Below are 21,490 nucleotides of genomic sequence, written 5' to 3' on the forward strand. Positions count from 1 at the left end.
CGAGCTGTTTACACGATCAGCCATAAGGCAGGCAACCTTGACCTTTTGTTGATGCAACTGATATGTTGGAAAAGTTGGCATTTATTGTTACATCTAGGGAGTTGCAAGTTGGGCCAGTGTAGGGATATGAAAAGTGTAGATTCTCAGTGATAGGCTCATAAGGTTGAATATCATTTCTCTTTAAAGCATCGGTAGGGCTTCTCTCTCGTCGGTGGGGTATGTGATGATGCCCTCCATCACAGTGTATATGATACAGTCATCGGTGTATCAAAGTGCTGGGATTGGGTGCATGCCAAGTTTATTTTCTGCAAAAAGTGATCAGGATTGCAAGAGGACAATTGAGATTGGCTGAGACTTGATGATAGTATTTAGCTTTATACATATATACTGCGTGCAGGGATTTTATATTTACAGAAATTTTCTGCATTAAAATAGTAAAATTAGAAAGAAAAAAAACAAGGCAATAGCTTTTCAATACGTAAGTTTGACTGGGGTTTCTAATGATTTGGTCAGGTGTCAGTCATTATCAAAGGTAGTGGAATAAAATAGATAGTAAAAACTATTTGCATGTTCTTCAATATAATTTGAAAAAGAATTCGGTCGTTCCCAAATTGTGGTTGTGCAGTGGTTTCGGTTGGAGCACATTTCCAATTCGTAATGAGGTCAAAGTTGTTGGATCAAGTTCATTTGGTGGATTCTCGTGGAGAGGAAAGCAGCATTGGAGCAAGGTACGAGGAGTATGAAAGTTACGGAGTCGCCTCCTATTTCAGTTTTTGGTGGTCGACTTCGACGTTTACAGACAATGCAATGCCTAACGCAGAATGGTTAGACTTTATTGATTGGTTATTTTCAGCTGCATCACGTTGGGTTAAATAAAGGTGGTTATTGATCATCCTGATTTTATTCGAACATTTTCCAGTCTTATCAAACATAGACAGTTATTTTCTTGAGATGGATCTATTTTATACGATTTCGGCGTATCTTTTGTTGCCGCTCATTCTTTTCTTCGTACTGGCGAAGAGACGAAATTAATCGTTCCGAGAAAACTTGGTATATCCCTACTACCTCTCGTCCAGAGATAGGCATCGTATTACTGTTCATTTTTTGGCGATCGTTGTCAGTCAGACATGCCTTCAAATGCTTTCTGCCAAATTCTGAAGGTTGCCCGCTGTATGACATATCATTAAGTTTAAAGTCGTAATTTTTCGTATTTCGCGAACCCTTTCTGCGTAATTATGCACTTAATACCTTCTCCATATGCGTCGCATATAGCTTCTCCTTCAGCTTTTTGGGAAGAAAACTCCCAAATCAAAAAGTAAATTATTGAAAGAATTGATTATCATCAGTACGTCAGGTATTTGAGGAAAGTTACACATGATCCATTGGGCCTTCCGCCTCCAGCCAAGGCAACACGGGGGACGTGAGGATAACGAAGAAAAAATATTGATAACAGAATGCACTTCACGTCATTTTCAAGTTCATCAGAATCGGATTTAGAAGTATTTCCAGGGAAAATTTGCTTTACTGTTCTTACCTAAAGGTAAGGATCTCCTCCTTGTGGAGATCCATGCTTTAAGTGATGTGGAGGCGTAGAAACTTTCCCGTTTCAATCGCTGCGGGTTTGGAAAGGTGGACCTTCACCATATGTGCTCCTGGTATATCATCTCTGGTGCATATCGACAGTTCCGTTCACTTTTATCCTGACAGTTTAAGGACTATAGTCCTAAGTCAGTCGGCCGTGTTTTTCGTCGCGCAGTCTATCAGTATAAGACTTGATCGAAAGTGTAACCCGATGAACAGGAGCTTTTTATTCATCCTGACGATGTGGTCCTCAATAATTTCCTACTCCTCATGAATTAGTATTTGCTCCGAAAATACTTTCGGTAGTATGGCTAGTCGAATGCTATTCACGGTTTTAGTAACGATGGGTAGCTTGGCTCCTGCGTTTACTCTTGACTGCCTCGAGATTTCTTCTCTCTTGGGCTCAGGTTTAGGTTTCTTGGGAGCGCTTCCTTCTTGCAGATTGATTTCCGTTGCTCGCCACTTTCTTGGCTCTGAAGCTGAAGGCTTAGGTCTGCTCTGAGCTTTTTTAAGAGCTTCCTACGGTTTCAGGCCATCCTTCAGATAGCGCAGATACAAAATAGCACCTGCGCCACTGAGGTCTGTCTCCTTGCTGACGTCAGATACAAATTAGCACCTCCGCCACTGAGGCCTGTCCCCTTGCTGACCTCGTCCTTGCTTTTTGACCAGGGTCTTTTTATTGGTTGTCGTCTTCGCAGTAGGTCAATGTTGACCTTGGCTCCATTGTTTGACTTCCCAACTTCTCTCTTCTTGGGTGTGATTACCAGGTTCTCAGTGTTGCGAAAATGTGCGTCCGCTTGATAGCCCAGTTTGTGTGCGGTACGGGGTCCCGCTTGTTTGTTGTTTGATTTGTTGGTTTATTGTAATACATTAAGTATTACTCATATAATTCCCACGAGTATGGGGGTTACGAGGTCCGCCATGCGATAGCCTCCCGTAGCATGGTAAAATCAGCCTTACTTACTGAGGCGGCCAGGTATCGATGAAGCTCCGTTCGAATACAGTCAAACTATCCAATGGGCACTGTTCGAGTAACATGGTTTGTTAATAGTAGGGTCACCTCGTTGGAGGTATCGCTGCCACCATCCACTAACAGTCTCGTTAGACAAGAGATTTGGCTCCTGGAGAGCCACACATCAACCTCAGAGAGAGATAAGTTAGCTCCCAGAAGTTTGTATTCCGCATAGGTCTATCCTGCTGTCCACGCTGTGAGTAAACAAAGTGCTGTTATTTCGTAGTAAGTGCAGATAAGAAAGAGGTTCATATCCTCAGTCCATTTCACTTCAACAAGCAAAACTATAAACGATTGCTACGCTAGGGATTATTATTACTATTATGAAGGAGTGAATAATATATTGCATCCTTCAGCGAATAGAATAATGTCCAGCAGATTTAAATCTATCTAGAGATTCTCATAACAATTAAGAAATGGAAAGCTAACAATGTTCATTTGTGTGTTAGACTAGTCCTATGAAGGTGAGATGTGGCTCACAAAAAGGACTGAGAATGAAATGTCTTAAAGGACTTGTCAATAAGTGTCTAACAACAATATCCAGGATATTTTGGTCAAGACGAATCACAATCCAGGAGCTTTCTGTACCACTTAAAAAAAATGTGAAGGGTAGCAAACACCACATGAAGGAAAGTCCTTCAAGGGCAATTGGAAGGTAGACGGTATGTGAGTGGATCCCGTAATACATCGAGGAGAAAGGTGGAAAAGGAGTCTAGAAGAATAGGCGAAAAATGTCTATTAACACCCACGGTGATCTTAGATAAGTTCCGATGAAAATGCTGTAATACTCTGTGAAGGAGCCATGCTAGACGTAAGTAGTATGTATATACTCCTTAAGGGTTCTATTAAAGTGTTTCTTTTAATCTAAATAGAGTGAATTGATTCGAACCTGTTGAAGGAAGCGATAGACAACTTTAATCAGAAATTCTGTCACTCAAAATCTTTTACATAAACCTATAAACGCACGATAGATAATTATGTTAACGTGTATCCTTGATATATGCACATGTCTGTTAGCATGTCCTTATTTATTGTTAGTACGACTGCCATTTCGAATATAACGTCTAATGTACACGAGTGGAAAGATGTCCTAGACAGCCGTTCCAGGACAAACATACTCGTCTGCCGTTTATTTAAAGTCAAGCAACAAACACGTCCTGCAATTTTATGCCTGGGAGCATAATAAAGCAACTGTTGAAAGTAGTATTTACGAAAGTCATTACCCAAATTAGTGATTTATTCTTTTACTTGTCATTAGGGCAACCGGTCGTCCTTTTAGCGCACGGTAATGTCTCTCTCGTTGATCATTTCAGATTGTTCACATGTACAGGTGAATAATGAAGATATAATTTAAAATATGACGAGATTGAACGAGATTGTGAGGTGCAAGGTGGGTGTGATGAAAGATTAGGGGCGAGGTTCGTTCTGGAAATTAAAGGATCTTTTTTGGGCTGTAGCTTAATTTATTCTTCTCAATGTATCTGCCGGGGTGGAAAACCAAGCAAATAGTTCACGCCATCCTAAAATCCTTTACTTGCTTCCCTGTTCCCCTAACAAGCCTTTAAAACTGACTTTCAAATTACTCCCTAAACCTCTATTGTATGCTAATTTCCACCAAACTCCATGGAATTAGCAATTCCTCCAAGCGGGGCCAAGAAAAAATCTTCACTGGAAAATTACAGATAGTTGGTAGTCGTCATTCGAGAGGAAGCCTTTAAACATTATGTAATTGAAAGGTCGTCATCGTCATAGTCATAGTCATCGTCATCGTCGACTACCAACTACAAACGGATGCCCACCCCCAATGTAAATTTTATGTTTCGTAAACGTACAGAAACCATTTAATTTCTGCTAATTGAGGAAATTCCTAAAACTGGCCAAACAATTTGAAAAGTCAAATCGCGGATTTTATATTCATGGAACGTAGAAAATATTAGCGCAAGGCCAGAATAATAAAGGATGATGTCGACGACGAGGATGATGGCTGGGAACCGAAAAGATGGAAGTATGGACTGGGAACTTCAGGAACCTGGACTCGGGCATGAACCTCCGGATCGGGACAAATAAGTTAGAAAAGTCTTGGACTTGTTTCATCTTTTTTTTTCGCTTCGTTGTTTTTCTTCTTTCTCTACTTTCACTTCGTGATCTACTTTGCATAAATTATGTAACAAAAACTCGAATCGGATAATAGACAAATAGAGAGTGAAAAAGTTGTGTCCGCCGTCCAGTATCTATTCAAACAGCCATCATTCGCTATCTTGCTATCTTGCCATCATGCCAATTATGTATTTTGAGGGTTTTTCTTTGCTTGCCGGTTGCTGGTTGCGGAGGAATTTACGTAGTTCCCGGAATTCACTCCCTTTCACTCTCAGTTTTTTTTTTGGTGATGGCCCCTCCTTCGTCAACTACCCTCGAAAACTTGTCAAGAAGATGGCAAACTTTTCTTTAACTTAATTATGATCCAGTTTAACAATAAACCATTTTAAGAAAGAACATTTAGCGCGAGATGATGGGACATTTGGTGAATTTTTAAATACATGACCGAGGATTTTTGTTTGTTGGTTTTTTGTCTTTTTTTGCTTTGTTGCGTTTGGAAATGTTTCAGATTTGTCATTGGTATTGAATGAGGGTTGGGAGACGGACTTATATATCATGGCAAATCGAGTTGACATTCCAGGGATAAGTTGGTTCAGAAGCTCCTTATTGAATCTGTAAAAGTGCAGACAGATGCAGCAATAAATATGGTGGGTTCCATAGTTGAGACAGTGAACTAGAAACCTACTTTCTTCCATATGAGCGCCTCCCGGCACCTGTCTCCTAGCTTCGAGCTGCCATACAATTTCCCATCATCAAAGTTGATATTAGATTTGTTAAATGGAATCTATCATTTTCTGTCTCCGAATGAGCTCATATACTATCCCCTATACTGAACGCTGTCGGGAAATCTGTGTACCATATCCATGCCTTGTGTGATTTTCCCAAACACATTTCAGCGGTGAGGGAGGGGGACGAGATTGGTTGGCATCGATACAGACTTATCCTATTATTGGTTGGCTTATAGAAATATACGCACTTGTAGGTGTATTGTGCAACATTGTCTCAGTTGAAGGGAACACGTGTCCTTTGTTGATTCCTTGGGGATGGGATATCCAATAACCACGTGAGTGTATTCGGGTGATGTTATCCAATGTTGTCTAATAATGTCTTAAGTTAAATTTCAATGGTGTCTGAAATAATTTTTTCAACGTGACGCAATTTAAGGACTCCTAGGTGATGTGTGGGCTTGCGTATAGAGGCAGGATATAAAAAATGCGTTTAATTGTGGATACAAAGGATTGTGAACGTCATATTCGAAAGTAGGATTCAGATCAACCCAAAAGTTTTTATTATTGATCTAAGGCCAATATATATATATAGATTCAAGCAATCAAGGGGTTTCCCCGAGAGGATTTACCAGGAGTTAGCCCCCTCACTGCCAGTTCGCCAGTGATGTCGGGCTCAAAAGTTTCATCCCACCATATAATTTTAACGATAAAATAAAAGAAAAGGTACAGCGAACTTTCAGAAACTTTACCCATTTAATGATGAAATGTAGGAATCTGAAGACAGGACAGCAACGGATGCTGTCAAAAAGACGTAACTGCACGAGCTACGATTATTTGATTGACGACAAATATGTGTTTGACGTAACATAATCTTTTTCTTTCGATCTGGCACACTCATCTTGTCCAATAATTTTTTCGGTTTGCTCACATCCAATTGCCAATTACCACCAAATGAGACGTAGCGCGACAACCCAGTTTACGGTGACGGTTTGCTGAAATATGCTTCAACTCCATTCAGCACTTCCCGAGAAGCTGGCACTTCTCGTCCACTGTTCTGCGCCATGTGTTTTTGGGACGACCTGTTTGTCGGTTATTTTGGGATAGTGTATTCCGTTGAATAGTCTAGTCAACAATAAAGTTGTCGCCCTTCCTTAATGTGTGATCTACCGTTTGTCACTCCTGCCATCTGATTTCTGCCTTCTAAATTGGACCAGATGATACTCCTCCGATGACTTGACGGGGTCTCGGAACCTTCGAGAAACAGTGGCGATCACTTTCCATGTACTTCTTCCATATAGTCGCAAAAAAAGACGTTAGCATCTAAATAGTCTCGATATGCTGTTGGTAGTCTAAGATTTTGGACAAAATAGTGAACAGGATTCAATTTTTTTCCGTTGGGGTAGAGAGATGAAAGACATAAAGCCCTGGACTCCTGTCTCAGACAAACTACCCGCTAAAAGCATCCCCCTGGTGCATCTAGGACTCTAATCCGGGACTTTTTGACATATTACTTCAGGCCAGGTCTGTTCAGTGTGGGAGCAAAAGCCTGTGATTCCAGGGAGCCTTACCTACCTTGGCATTTCTCTTATACATCGTCCCTCTTTTTCGCCTTAAAAATTGCCTTGAATATAACGTGCCGCTCTACTCTAGGTGTGTTCGCTCTGCAGCATGGCCTCAACGAAATCGCTCGGAGGTGGCGTTCCTACCTATTGCAGAAAAAAATTGTGGCAGGCCTCATCCACCATATCCTTGCAATAAATTCAGTTCAGTGACTGTGATTTCCCGAATGTGTACAGGTAAAAGTGAAAATACCCATGTCCCCTGCGCAACTGGTTTAGGTAAAAGTTAACCTCTCTGTGCTCTTAACTGAACTACAGCCGCAAGTCTTTGATGAGATGCGCGGTCCATCTATCCCTCGATTTCTTTCCCAAGATTGCTGAGATACACAGAGAGTGCCGGTTCTCTATCTTCACAAGCGTCGGTTTCCTTATTTCACTTACCTTTTCTGAGGTATATAAAACTGCGCTTAGGAACATGGAGAGTAATCAGAATAAGTCCTACTATTACCACTACTACTGGCTCCAAGACAGCCAAGACAGTACGATAGGCGGACACAACTCGCAAAACTTCTCGCGCTTGTACATGCGCTAGACACTTGCGAGGGAGTCTGCCCATACTTTGAAACTGTAAAGAAGACCGGACTGAATCGCACTCATCAGCAAACGACGCCTACTGGATAATGAACCTTTGACATTGGACATCTGCCTGTAAATCGCAACATTCTAGCCGCATTCTTGTCTGCGCTGTTGGGAATTTGCTCCGAGAAACTCATCTTGGTGTCTATCATGATGTGGAGGTATTTCACTGCCGACTTTGATAAGACCATGGCTTTCTTTGGTGAAGTCAACAACTTCGGTTTTCTCCTGAGCTAAGGAGAATCTATCATCACAATTCCCGGTGTGCGCTGAGCTTGCTCAGCCGTGTGTGTGGTAATCGGTGGCAGCCATCATTCATTTATAAGACCAGATGCGATTCATCAGTCATCTCCAGTCATAGAAGTCTTCCAATAGTCTGGACCAAGGGTAGATCCCTGAACCGCCTCCGATGTTGACCTTCATTGTGATCTTGATTAGCGGAAGGTCGTGGCTAAATCTCACTGTTGGCCAAGGGGTTTTTTAATACTTGATATTTAATACGACTTTATTTTGGATACCAGTCAGCTGTGAATTAGTATCTGAGCCAAATCAGGGGAATAATTTCGGGCGAGTGCAATGCTGATCACATTGCCTCCTGCAGTGTACAATAGTACGCATAACGCATAACTGTATGCGTTGTCGGTAGAAGCAATGGTTCCTAGATATACAAATTGATCGAGGCCTTCAATGCCTGCCTTTTGCTAGCATGAAAATCATCACCGATAGCAAGGAGTGGTAGCAGGATGCAACCCTCCGAAAATGAAAAATCAGTGAGTTTTAACAAAATTCCATCCAGAGTTCTGGAAAAATGTGCTCTTAACATACTTTCCTCAATCATTAACCACTGCTACCTCAACGCCCACTTTCTCAACGATTGGAAGCGTGCTCAAATTACTCCCATCTATAAAAAAACCTTAACCCGGTACAGCTACAGGCCAACTCAATCCTATCTTCCTCTGCCAATATATCCTTCTCGGTATCAATCGGAAGACACCTCCCATAGTCTGCCTCCTAGACCTAAGGAAAACTTTTGACTTCGTATGGCAATACGGACTCACTTCTAAGCTTTTCGAGATCCTTTCCATCCGCACCTCTATAATCCCTATTCAATATCTAAGAGCATCTTTCCTCTTCCTATAGATGCCCTGCTGACATTCCTCAGGGTTTATCCCTTTCTGTAATCCTTTTCTCTCTAATCACCGCTAACATGCCCAAACCAAACCACACCCTTGTTCTATAGGAATCCTTCAATACGCGAATGACCTCATCCAATATACTTCCACCAAAAACATTTCTCCCGACTTCACCTAAAACAGCGCAGTCTTTCGGCTTTGTGCCAACATTTTCAGAAACACAGACCGCTCCATATATATTTCCAACCTGATCGTTTATGAGTTCTATCAGACCCCACGTATCGACGCCTTTCTTGCCTGTCTTGTCTGTAATGTTCCTCGTGTCTTGCCTGTAATGTTCCTCGTGAGGTTCTAGGCAAACTAGAAAATTCTTTCCATATGTCGGGCTATCTCTTGTGGGCTTATTTAAGAGACTGCTCTCTGTTCTATGAAGCTCTGAAGCGCCAGAGTAGGAACGAGGTCACGGCAAGGATAATACAAGGGTTCATCCTAGGGTCGAATCTCTGAAACACTTCCTATGATAGTCCGCTAATCTGGACACTGCTGTATAGGCGCAAAGCAGACCTGACTTATTAAATTTATGCGACAAGTAAGCGGATCCTTGGGCCCTGGAGTTTTGCGCCAGAAAAAGAAAACGAAGTGATTATCTTAACTAAAAGGGGAATCTAAACCCTACCCCGTGGTGACTGGCGAGACGATTATAAATTCAAAGCTGACGGTTAGGTACTTTAGATTGCCCCTTGACGTGAAGACAGGATTTTTTGAGCAAATTAAAAAAGCCGCTGATAACGCAGCAGCATGAGTTTTGATTTTAAGTTGGATGATTGGCCTACCGTTAGCAGAAAATGCCTTCTCATGAGGGCCTGATGCCCTTATCAAGGAGGTGTATCATAAGCGTCTTGCGTATCTATAGTGATTAGTCTGTGATAGCTTTCCAGGTGGTATTTGCCTACCGCACTGCCTCGGAGCTGGTTGTGATGGTGATCACTGGAGTGATGCTCGTCGTCCCTTTTGCAGAAGAGCACAATACCATCTACAAGTGCAAGTGAGAGTGTTCAAGAATGGTGGTTGCGCGTTAATTTCTTGAGAAAATGCAAAAGAAGCAGATGGACTGCCCGTTTTGTTGAAAATTTATTTTCATGGTTGCACCGAAAACATGGTGAGGTTGATTATTTCCTTATCCAGCTTCAAAGCAGGCATGAAGGTTTTCATCCTTACTGGCATAAAATTGGGAAGGCACGATACACTGACAGTGTGTTTTGTAACGAGGTGGTGGACGACGCCGATCACACCTTTTTCCTTGAGGAAGGTAGGATCGGATCGGATTCGTCAGCAACTTTATGCAGATACAAGGAAGGTGTCTTCAGACAACATTGCCAGGGAGATGCTGAGGAACGCTGACGGGAGGATCCGGGTTATATTTCTTTAAACTAACGAACTCTCTTCAATCTTGAAGTTTGGTGAAAATCTCCCAAGAGTGGCGGGGGTATCAGATAGTCCTTACATTCGCCAATACGAATACCAAGCGTCTGATATAGACTAGCATCCCTGTCGTAAGTTAGTGGGTATTGACGGACGATTTCCTTCATACCTTCGGGCCTTTCGGGTTATAAATTTAGTCTCGTGGGGGGTCCTAAAAAAACCCTTCCTCTTCTCGATACTTTTCCTGAAACACTTAGTGAACCACGGTTCACTTTAGATTGACTGCTTCGCCACTATCGCTCCGACATTTGACATCCAATGTCGTAACTTAAATCCGTTAAAAATCTACTCCTTTAACAGAATAAACAAGCAAATGTGCGTAAACAAAGCAAGAAGTGTTATACGAGTATATAATATCTGAAGGACTCAGTACGTACGTCAACATCATAAATTGGACGTTTGTCTTGCGCCACAAGTACTCGTACATATAAACTGGAACTGAATTAATTCAGTGCCATATCTCCATAAAGAATTTACCCAGACCCTGGCCGCGCTCCTAGTCGTCGTCTACTTTACGACATCAGTAGGAAAGTGCCCATTGAAATTCACAAAAGGATATGATAGCTTTAATATTATGGCGAGCAGTATCTCGAATGCCGATCGAAAATATTGAGGATGCGGATTTACGAGTATGTACGCTGGTTAAAAGTTTTTCCCTGCACAAGACGCGGGGGCAAGTTTATAAGATATGTGTATGCCTCGTATGAGAGGGTATGTTCGCTATAAAAATTTCTGCATTACACCACCATCCCTTGAAATTGAGACTGCTTAGATGATTTGGACGGTAATGGGGAAAATATGGAGATGTGCGTGCCCCAGTAGATTCGCAATAAAATCGTAAAATCAGAAGGAAGCCAAAGGATGATTATTATTACGCTATTTATGTTTACTGCTGCCAGGATTATTTTAATAGGCGCTAGTGGGGGTTGTGATCGATTCTAGAGTGGCGCGGACCCGTGGAAGGTTTAATTATTTGCTTTTGTTCCGGATAATTGCGTCCATTGTCACTCCCCAAAGTGTTTTAATATGTTCCTGGTCCTCTGATTGCTTCTCGGACGACCGCAGCCCAAGATAAGGATATTTTTTAATTATTTCTCCTTTAATCCGGTGGTAATTATCTGCAGGTTAATTTCCTGTAAATGGGAGGAAGTTTAAACTCGATTTGGGTGATCAAGTGTTTTGGTTGGCCGCAGATTACTTTTCGCTCCCTGGACGACAGCGCCCTGGACCAAAGTTAATTATTATATGTCCAGGAGCTACGAGGGATGCTAAATAAGTGCGAAAAATTCATAAAAAGAAGCAGAGAAAGTAATAAAGAACAACTTTATCTAAGACAAAGTCAAGCAGTGGAAGTATAAATGGAGAAAGTACTTAAGACTTCATAAATATTCATAAAAAAAATTCTTCCTTGAGTTCGCGGCGACATTTTTCGACTATCGCATTTCTTCGGGAGAAAGCAAACGGCCCCAACAGAACGTTGGAAAAAATACCTGGAGTGAATTTTTTCCTTTCTTTACTGAACGATTCTATTTTTCATTTACTCAACCGGAGAGAAAAACTCCTTTTCTTCCATTTAATAAGTGGGCGCCGCAATGGACGCTGGAATTGGGTGAGTGGACGAGCGAACAAGGAAACGGACACTAAGGAATTCCAACAATCGGCGCATTCTATGAAGTGCCGGGACCATTATTAAAAAGGTGGAATCACTCACAATCGTCTTATTCTTGTTCTATTTATGAGAACAAGGAGAGCCGTTCGTCCTTCGACTGACACCCGCAATATCCGACTGGGGAGGAAATGGAAAGAATTCTTCTGCCAAGGATGACTGTGCTGTATAGAAATTGAATGAATAAGTGTCCATTGACTTGTATTGTTATTGTCTGCACTATAGTCCCCCTTGCTGCCTCCCTTACACCTTTTTGTTCGATTCTGTTCTGCCGGTCGATGCGGTAGCCTTTGTCAGTGAAGTGGGGGGTGTGCCAAGCTCACTGGAAAGGTGGAGATGATGCGTGGGGCTCACTGGAGGGTAGAGATGATTGGAAGTGGTTTTGTATTGCAGCTCGTTCAGGATTGATTGAAATGGTCATATTTAGATAATTGAAATGAAATTGAAGTTTTTAATTACACTCAACCCTGTCACCGTCCTCCGTGGGCCATTCTCCTGGGAGTTGATAGTTCAGTTGGCACCGGAGGTCTTTATATTTACTTTTACATAGTGCTAGATGAAATGCTGATGAAAACAGGATTTAATGGCCATTAAGCGACCTTAATGGATCAAGTCCCGAAGCGTGCTATTCTAGATAGCTTGGTTGCATTATTGAAGTAAAGGGGAGGATAGTTATATGATCCTCCCAATCCCCATGTGACTTTAGATTGTATGGAGAAATTCCTCTGTGGTTTGTTGCAATTTTTAAAAAAGTGAAGTCTTTTCTTTTGTCGAGAAATAGGGGAAACCTTAGCTTCAGTTGGTTAAAAGGATCAGCGTGATCTACACTGCGAATATTACATGTCTGCCACCTTGTAAATGAGCGGTGAATGCGACTGGAGAGGGGAGAGCCGGGGCTAGCATTGCCTGCAATATCAATAGTCTAAAATGCTTGCTGCTAAACAGCTTCCTGAATTGAACTTTGGTGCCATGTATTGCTGTTGTTCTGGCTGATCCTGTTATTCTAGTTCTGCTGCTTCCAAATACGCAATTCTGTTATGCATGACGAGCACGGCTTTCTCCTCTTTCTTCAGGGAGATAATTTTTGAAGACCGTCTTGAGACCTAGTATCGCGTTGGACAATCAGTGAATTCATGATCGAGAATAACTCCGAAAAGCTGCTTTGAAGGAGCGGTGGAATCACTCTCTCATTCCATTGGATTGAGGGTGGTAAAATGTTGCGTGTAAGGTCTGTGTGCCGATTGTCGATCATCAGCTTCTGCCCTTGTAGCGTTGAATCTATAACGTTCCGTCAGAAACGTGTAGTTTTTTTGGAATAGGGTAGGGAGCATTTACGCCCAAAGTGTTAGACTCCCGTAACGATACGCCATTGGCCTACCAACTAAACACCTCTCTGTCATCGGAAAACTTGCGCGGAACCATTTAACTCATTACTTCAGGCTAGCGCTCCCTCTCTCCTGGCTTGGGGAGCTTTCAAAGCAGGGAATTCCTTTCATCAACTACATGGTAGAGGAGGAATGGAGTTATTAGTTCAAGGGATCCGGTACCTCTACCGGTCAAGCTGAATCTTCTTTCTAACAAGAATAACCCGAACATAATGCGTAACACAACTCTATCGGACAGTGCTCCTCAGCGTCTTTCTGAGAATGTTGTCTGGACAGAGCTCTCCTGTATCTGCATAAAGCTGCTGACGAAAGCCATCTCACCTCTTACAAGAGAAATAGGTGGGTTCGGCATCGTCCGCCATTCCATGGATGGTCGGTCGATATGCTGACGACAGCTAAGTTTCTCCATTTCTTTTTCTTTTTCCTTGCGGATTGGCGTGAGCCTCGCAACCTTCCAGCATCAAGGAAAAATACCCTCCTTTAGACAAGCGTTGAACGCAGGGAGCAGCAAGTCTAGTTGTTGGCGGAACACCTGTTTGTAAACTTTCGCCGGGATCCATCAAGACCGGGTGCCTTTTTATATAACATGTCGTGGTGAGAATCGCTCCTTCAAGCTTTCACGTAATGAAAAGGAGACATTCCTCGATGCCTTCCTTGTACAATGTGGTCCATCTGGTCGATAGGTAGTATGTCGGCTTTCCGCAGAGCCACGATTTTCCGGGTGGCAAGTTTATAGCCAAGTCCCCACTGATCCTCATTTACCTCGTTGAGTAGGTTCTGCCAGCCGCGAACTTTCCTTTTATTCATCGTGCGCGAAGTCTCCTTTTTGCTGATCTGTACTCTGCTGTTCGCACACGTGTGGAGCTTGAGACACTCCTTCCGTTGGTCGGAAATTTTTGCTAAAAGGTTTGTCGTGGCTGAGGTCTCTCCGAGTATTGGAAGTTTCTCAGGATATCATTACCAGATTTGCTGAATTTATGACAGTGGCAGCTGCAGCGCTAGCACCCCCCGAAATGCCCTCCAGTGTGACTCTGCCTATTCTAAGAGCTTCAACGAATCTTCCGATAATCGCCTTCACGAGTTTCCACACGCGGAGGAAGTGCCGAGTTGTTACATGACGAGAATTAACGTTAATCATTTCGAATGCGATATTCTGATGGTCATTTGCCGAGAAGTCTTCTAGAACTCGTCACTCGTTTACCGACCCGACGGTGTTAGAGATTTTGACGCAAATGTTACGAAAGGGTGCTTCCTTCCTTGCCTAGGCGCCGGGACGTTGGCCTGGATTCGTTGTTTAAGACTACAAGCTTCGTGGCCTTTTCCAGGATTCGTTTCCCACTGGAGTCTGGGTGAGGCATGCCCCATTTAAGGGCCCTAGCATGAAAATCACCTCTTACTAGGCTTCACCTCTCCATTTCGGCGTCGCTACGCGACTGAGAGTAGTCAACAAGATTCTCGCCGGAACTTCGCTGGGTGGGTGAGACGTGGAGTTTCCTCACATGATCAGCCTCATATTGCTTAAGCTGCGCAGAGTGTTTTTGTAACCAGTGAAGCATGAACTGGGAAATGGTTTATACTTATCGCGATAAGTTTGCTAAAGAAAGTTACGAGCTTATATTGTGCAACGTTAAGGCTAGTAGCAGCGGTATGTTGAACTGCTAGAGGAAGGAGAATAGTAGACAGAAGACAGAGAATAGAGGATAAAGGATAGAGGATAAAGGATAGAGGATAGAGGATAGAGGATAGAGGATAGAGGATAGAGGATAGAGGATAGAGGATAGAGGATAGATGATAGAGGACAGAGGACAGAGGACAGAGGACAGAGGACAGAGGACAGAGGACAGAGGACAGAGGACAGAGGACAGAGGACAGAGGACAGAGGACAGAGGACCGAGGACAAAAGAGAGAACGGAGGATAAAGGATAGAGGACAGAAGATTGAGGACAGAGGATAGAGGACGGAGGCCACAGGATACATTATCTCCTGCTCGGAATATTACGATTTTTTCCCGTTGTTCCCCCTCTGATTCCCACATAAAATCTTACAGGAATAAATTCAAATGCCAGACCTTTCATCACGACAAAACATCTTTTACCATGTTCACTCTTTCCTTAATTTCGATTGTAATTTAGTTGAAATTCAAATTAAAATTCCTTATCTTGTCCATGTAATTATTCATATCACAGAAAACACTTCTCAGTCTTCCTCTCGTCACACTTTACTAATGTACACAAAGTTTTTACACTTGCCTGCGGTCTTTTATGGAGGCAAGTACCAGGTAAATTACGGCCATTACAAAAGTTTTCCACCGACATAACTACGAGGAGAGTTGAGAAAATTGCAAATAAAGAAATACGGCCCCGTAAACCGAAGCGGGAGGTAGCATACAGGCCGTGCAGTAATAATCCAAAGGGAATGGGAACAAGTGAGTTCGGGTACTTGTTGCTTAACCTGGATTTAATGCAGGCACTTCGTAAAACCCAGAGCCCATATCTATGCTACTCGGAGATACTTTTGCGAAACACCTGAAGCTTCCGCCACGTACACATAAAGTCTAAACGAGAGCGTCCCATTACGCTATGACTCCTGTGCAATGTGTTGGCGTAAATTCCCACTATCTTGGAAACAATATTACGCCGTGTGGATATGGTGCGGTTGCAGGGCGAGACTTTATTAACCCAGTTTATGGAGCTTTAATAAATTTCGCCTAAATATTCCGCAAGTATCTCACTATTACTTGATTCGGTCTGGTGCTACCCAGCCCACCCACTACATATCCTGCATGTACGTATGTTTCTTATATGCCCGAATGCTCCTAAATGAAGTGATACGTGCCGTTTCGTGGCCAGGTAATATGTTCATCACGTTCCCAAGCTCGTAAACACTTGCTTCCGATCTCCATTAATCGTGCTCCTTAATAAATACCCAGAGTTCTGCGATATTTGCAAATTCATACATTTTATTAGAGTAAGGACGATGCTGCACGTATTTCCCATCCTGACAGTCGTCATTTTGCGTTCTATTCAGGTGTCAATGATGTTCTCCGAGGTATGGAGGATGTGCGGAAAAAGGATGATCTGCATATGTGCGACATTCAGGAAGGAAATGCTTCCTCTAATATCTGTTGAGTCCCGAAATGCAGACATATCAGGTGAATATAAATTTGAATGGTTTGAATGATTCCTTAGAAAGTCAATTTATAAGGATAAAAGGTACGATCGAGGTGTAAGATTTCCTTAATATATGCGTACACTTCACTCGGGATCAGATTATTGAAGTAGGATATAGGTATCTCTGAGAATCTCATCTATTTTGTGTTCATTAAAACTACTTTTGGCTTGAGGTCCTAAATGGGTCCTTTTTTGTGCATATATGGAGGTGAAAAATCTTAAAAAGACATACCCACTCCAGCGGAGGTCGGAGGTAGAGCACGGAAGAGACCGTAAGCCAGTTCTTCTTCGTCCTCAACATCTCTGCAACTAAGTTCCCCTGGCTCATGCTCCTGCCTAACGCTTAGTTCAGATTCCTCCTCTCCATTGCGAACCTTGGGCAGTGAAACATCACATAGTCTGGATCCTTCGGCATGCCACTGAATCTAGGGCAATTCGGTGAATCGTCTAATCCAAAATGATTCAGATATCGCCTGTAGTAACCACCGCGTCCCGTGAGCAACCTGGTGATGTGCTAGTTGGTCTCCCCATGTTTTCGTTCAAAGCACATCCTAATGGTGGGAACGAGCCTATGTTTGTGTGATCTTTCGTAGACTTACCCCATCTGCGTCTGCGTGCCCGAGATCATTCGACTCTGGCCTTGTCGTATTTCTGCGTTCTGTGGTTGTCATGGTACAGCACACTCATTTCTTTTGCCAGAATGTCGTTAGGGATCACGACCGTCGCGTAGACCTCCATATCCTGTGGGTACTCTGCTGTAACAATCACAGTTAACTCGTCCGCAAAGCCGTCGATCGTAGTACCTTCTGGGACGAGAAGAGTGACCACTAAATTATGCATGATATTAAACAACAGGAGACCCAGTACTGAGCCCTGTGCTAACCCCGTCGTGACAATGTATTTTTTCGGGCCCTCATCCGTTCCGCACCAGCGAGTTCTCTCTGAGAGGCAAATTTCAATCAGATTCGCTAAATATCCTAAATAGTATGATTAATTTTGTTTCAGTTGGCCGAGTGGAATGCGTTTTTGACATCCACGACACAGCAGGAATTAACGGACCAGATTATCAAGGTAGGACTGCCAGAGAGCACAATCCAGCGAAGACGAAACAGAGGCAAATAATTTAAGGTCCATTGCGTAAAGCAAACACGGGCAGGTGAGGATGGAGGCGAGATCATTGATAAAAAAAAAACAGGAAGAGTATAGAGCCTTGGGGTATACCAGAGGAAAGAGGGAAGGAACGAGATGATCAATCATGAAAAGAATCTCTGCGGGAACGGTGTGAGAGATAGAAAGAAAGCCAGGAGATGATTGAGGGAGGGAAGTTGAGTAGAGAGAGTTTGGAGAGGAGAATGTTATGGTCAACGGTATCAAAGGCTTTGGAGAAATCAGTATAAATAGCATGTACCTCCTGTCGTGAAGTAAAGCATGTAGTAACAAAGTTGGCAAAGACCAGGAGGTTTGAAGCTGTAGATCTATGTTTCACGAAACTATGCTGCTCTTTGACAATTAAGTGACCGAAGTGCGCGTAGATGGTGATGATTATTTTGACTGCTAGGTTTAAATTAGTCCTTGGGGTTGACAGGACTCAGCTCATAGATATCTTTCCACCTCGTCAGGTACGCCAGTTCATTGAAGGTTTTTTTTTATAGTAAACATCCATAGCAACAGAGCAAGATCCTTCAGTAAAAAAACCACCCCCCTCTATTCCATCAAAATAATATCATTCAGTCAATTCCTTTACCCATAACAAAAGCAGGCGAATATGTGAGCAACTTTATCGTGTGTACCTCCGTCACAAAGAGCGCGCACTTGTACTAATTAAACTTTCTCCTGAATAAATTAGCGTAAAGATTTTTTCTACAGGAAATTATTTTAGCAGGTCGGCATATAATTATGTTGGAACTACCAACTCCAGAGGGGGGGTGGAATCCGTCCGCTCTCCAACCTATTATCCACTATCACGGCGCAAATAAATCACATCGTTATTGGGTTGCGTGCCATTCATAATTTCCGTGTTTGATATGCAGCAAAAACCACTAAGTGCGCGGGTCCTTGTGAAAAGCTCGAGTCCTTTCTCTGTTTGCATACTATACAGATGCGATAAGCTGCATAAATGGAAGAGGTTGCTTATGCATTTCTGTAAATAATACGATTAGTCGGGTTTATGTGTCTGGATAATAATTGTAAAGTTGCTTTTGTGAATGGGAGAGTCCTTAGAAGGTGGCATTGTTTGAATTCTGGTGCATACGTTGTTGTAAGGCTCTTTGGTACGAGCTCGGGTTACCGGGCGTTAAGCAACAAGCGTGCCTAATGAAATGACATTTGAAAGAGCTCCATTTCACATAAAATCTCACCAAGGGATTAGCTTTCGGGTTTAATTGAGTTCATGAGGTTTTCACAGTTGCGTTGATTTTATTTTTAAATCTATGATGAATTATTTCAGGTTTGGGGTGAATAACAGTGTATTCGATGGTGAGGCTTTGTGGAGAGCAGGATTTTTTTAAAGTCAACTCACATTCCGTTTATTATGCACAATTAACAGCCCTTATGAAGATAGTGCAAGATATTGCTCCCTCTTCTGCTGTGATGATAAAGTTCAAAGCTAGTTTCTGGTCTTCACTCCAGATTCCTACAATTTTCACACCGAGCTCAGTTTTTTTCTCATCATTTTCACCCCGAGCCCGGATGGTCTCTCTACGACAATGAGGTGAGACCATCCGGGCAGTCCTTGTTACGAGCGTTACTAGCTTGCTATCGATCTTTATGAACGAGTTCTCAATGCTGCCGATTTAATGAAGCTTCTAGGTCCTAAACGGTACTTGGGGAAGGGAAGCGATCCTTGCGTCCGCTTTAGTCTTTACAAAGTTTTTTCTTCCATATACTCATATTCATACTCGGTATGTCACTCCAGGATACTGCTCTGTTCATAAGTCTTGGTTGCCCAGCACTTCGATTTGTGCCGTCGATGCAATAGAAGATGTATTCTGAACCTCTGTAGGGCATGTCCACTAAGGGCTCGTGGTGCAGACTAATACTGCTGTCTGTACCCTGTTAAGCTTGTCCAAAGAATTTTTTTTGTGCCATTCTGATTCATGATTCTGGTGTGTAATGTCCCCGCTGGGCAGTACCCTTTCCCAGCGCAGGACATAGCACAACAGAGTCATGAATCAGAATAGGACAAAAAAATTTCTTTGGTTGCAGGCACAATTCCCTGTGGGAAGTCACTTTATGTGCTATCTTTGCCAGCAGTTTAGTATGGTTTATCTTCAGTTATGTAGACAGTGGTCCTTCAGTCGGGGTATCATGCCAATTTACTCGAATTAACACCAAAGTCACAGCTCGCCACCCATGACTAAGCCCACCTTATCCAAGCTTTTATCTATTATCTTGCAGATGATGAAGGAGACTAATTCCGAACCTAATGCAACCCTCTCGTCTGAGCAATTCTGTTGTTCTAAAATTGTTTTGTCCAACTTATTCAAGATTTCACTATTAAAAATCAGAGCGTATAGGAAATAACTCCGCCTTGGGGCGTTTCTTTGCAGACTTTTCGGGTAGTCTGCTGTATACCAATCTTGCCTCAATTTTTCTGGATTTCAGCATATTTACAGAGCAGCTTTCCAAGCCAATGTTCATTAGAGCTCTTAGGGTAGCTTCGTTATTATTTCGACCACGCTTCTAGAGGGCTGTCTCCGTGGATCTTCGTTTCGGATATGTATTCTGTTACCTGGGCAGCATGTAGTATTTGCAGTAGATGCTCTATTTTGACTTCCTTGTTGAGTGCTATCTCAACGGATGTTACTTTTCAGATATGAAATCTGAGGCTTTATTCTTAGGTTTTCAACATAAGGGCGCGATGCTTGTTAGACTGAAGTTCCCCGAGGATTTGTGGCTTCGCTCCCTGCCATCGGCATGTAGACAGCTCGAAATCAATACCTACCTTTTGAATACTTACTAACCTCAGTTCAGCCGAGTAAGACTTTCACGATTTTCGTTCACGAGCGAAAGCAGCTCTCCAACCCTACAACAAGATATCTTCCTGAGGTCCTGAAAGAATGGTTTATCTAGTGTCCGTAGCCTGGCTCTAGCTAAAGCTTAGCTATCGCAAGGGAAATGTCTGACCGAGCCCCATGCAGACCGCCGTAAACTTGCACATGCACTAGGCACCAGGATCAGCTCCTGCTACTTCCATAATGCGGGAAGGATCTTCTCAGATACGGACATTTATCATCTAATTTTAGGGAATCTTTATTGTCGATCTAATAAAGATGCTCCTCAATAGGAGCAGTAAAAGACATTATAAATTGCCCACTTCAATATTTGTCATACACTGCTTAAAAGTCACTTCGGTTTATACGAGGTTGATTCGCCTGGAAGTTTACCAACTTTAGCTAGAATCACGATTTTTTTCCGTCTTTTTAAAGTAGAGATTCCCTTCGCCCGAAATCGCAGCTGCGGGACAATAATATTATATGCCGTAATTGGAGGAATTTTCTCCTTTTTAGGCTTTAAGGCACTAGCAGAGGAAGCACTGACACTTGCTGTTTGTCGAGCATACTTGTAGCAGTCACCTGTTGCTCTTTCCGCCGGCAGACTAAGTTGATCGTCGACGATCATAAGGTACATCTTTTCTGCTTTGGGTTCCTGCTTTGGCTTACTTGCCGATTTCTCCTGCGTTGAGCGGAATGGCGAACTCGCTACTTGACGTGGCTCATGCAGTGGAGGATAGTCAGCCGGGTGGCTTGGTCAGGGAAGCAGTGTGTAGTCCTACGTTCATAGCGGGAAATACTGTCGCCAGCATAGATTGCAGGGATTTCACTGTGTCCCTAAGTTCACTGATTGTTTTCATCAGCAGCTCGATTTAAGTATGCTGATTCTCATTTAGGGTCGTTTTTCTCCCCAATCATTGTTTGGAATTGGAATTGATTGGGCCGGGTGCGTTAAAAGTGGGATTTGCTAATATGAGGTTTTTGTATTCCTCATGTTAGTTCTTGATGAGGAATTTGGGGGGGGGGGGGAATTTTGGGTAAAACTAATG

This window comes from Hermetia illucens, chromosome 6, assembly GCF_905115235.1.
Source record: "Hermetia illucens chromosome 6, iHerIll2.2.curated.20191125, whole genome shotgun sequence".
NCBI lineage: Eukaryota > Metazoa > Arthropoda > Insecta > Diptera > Stratiomyidae > Hermetia > Hermetia illucens.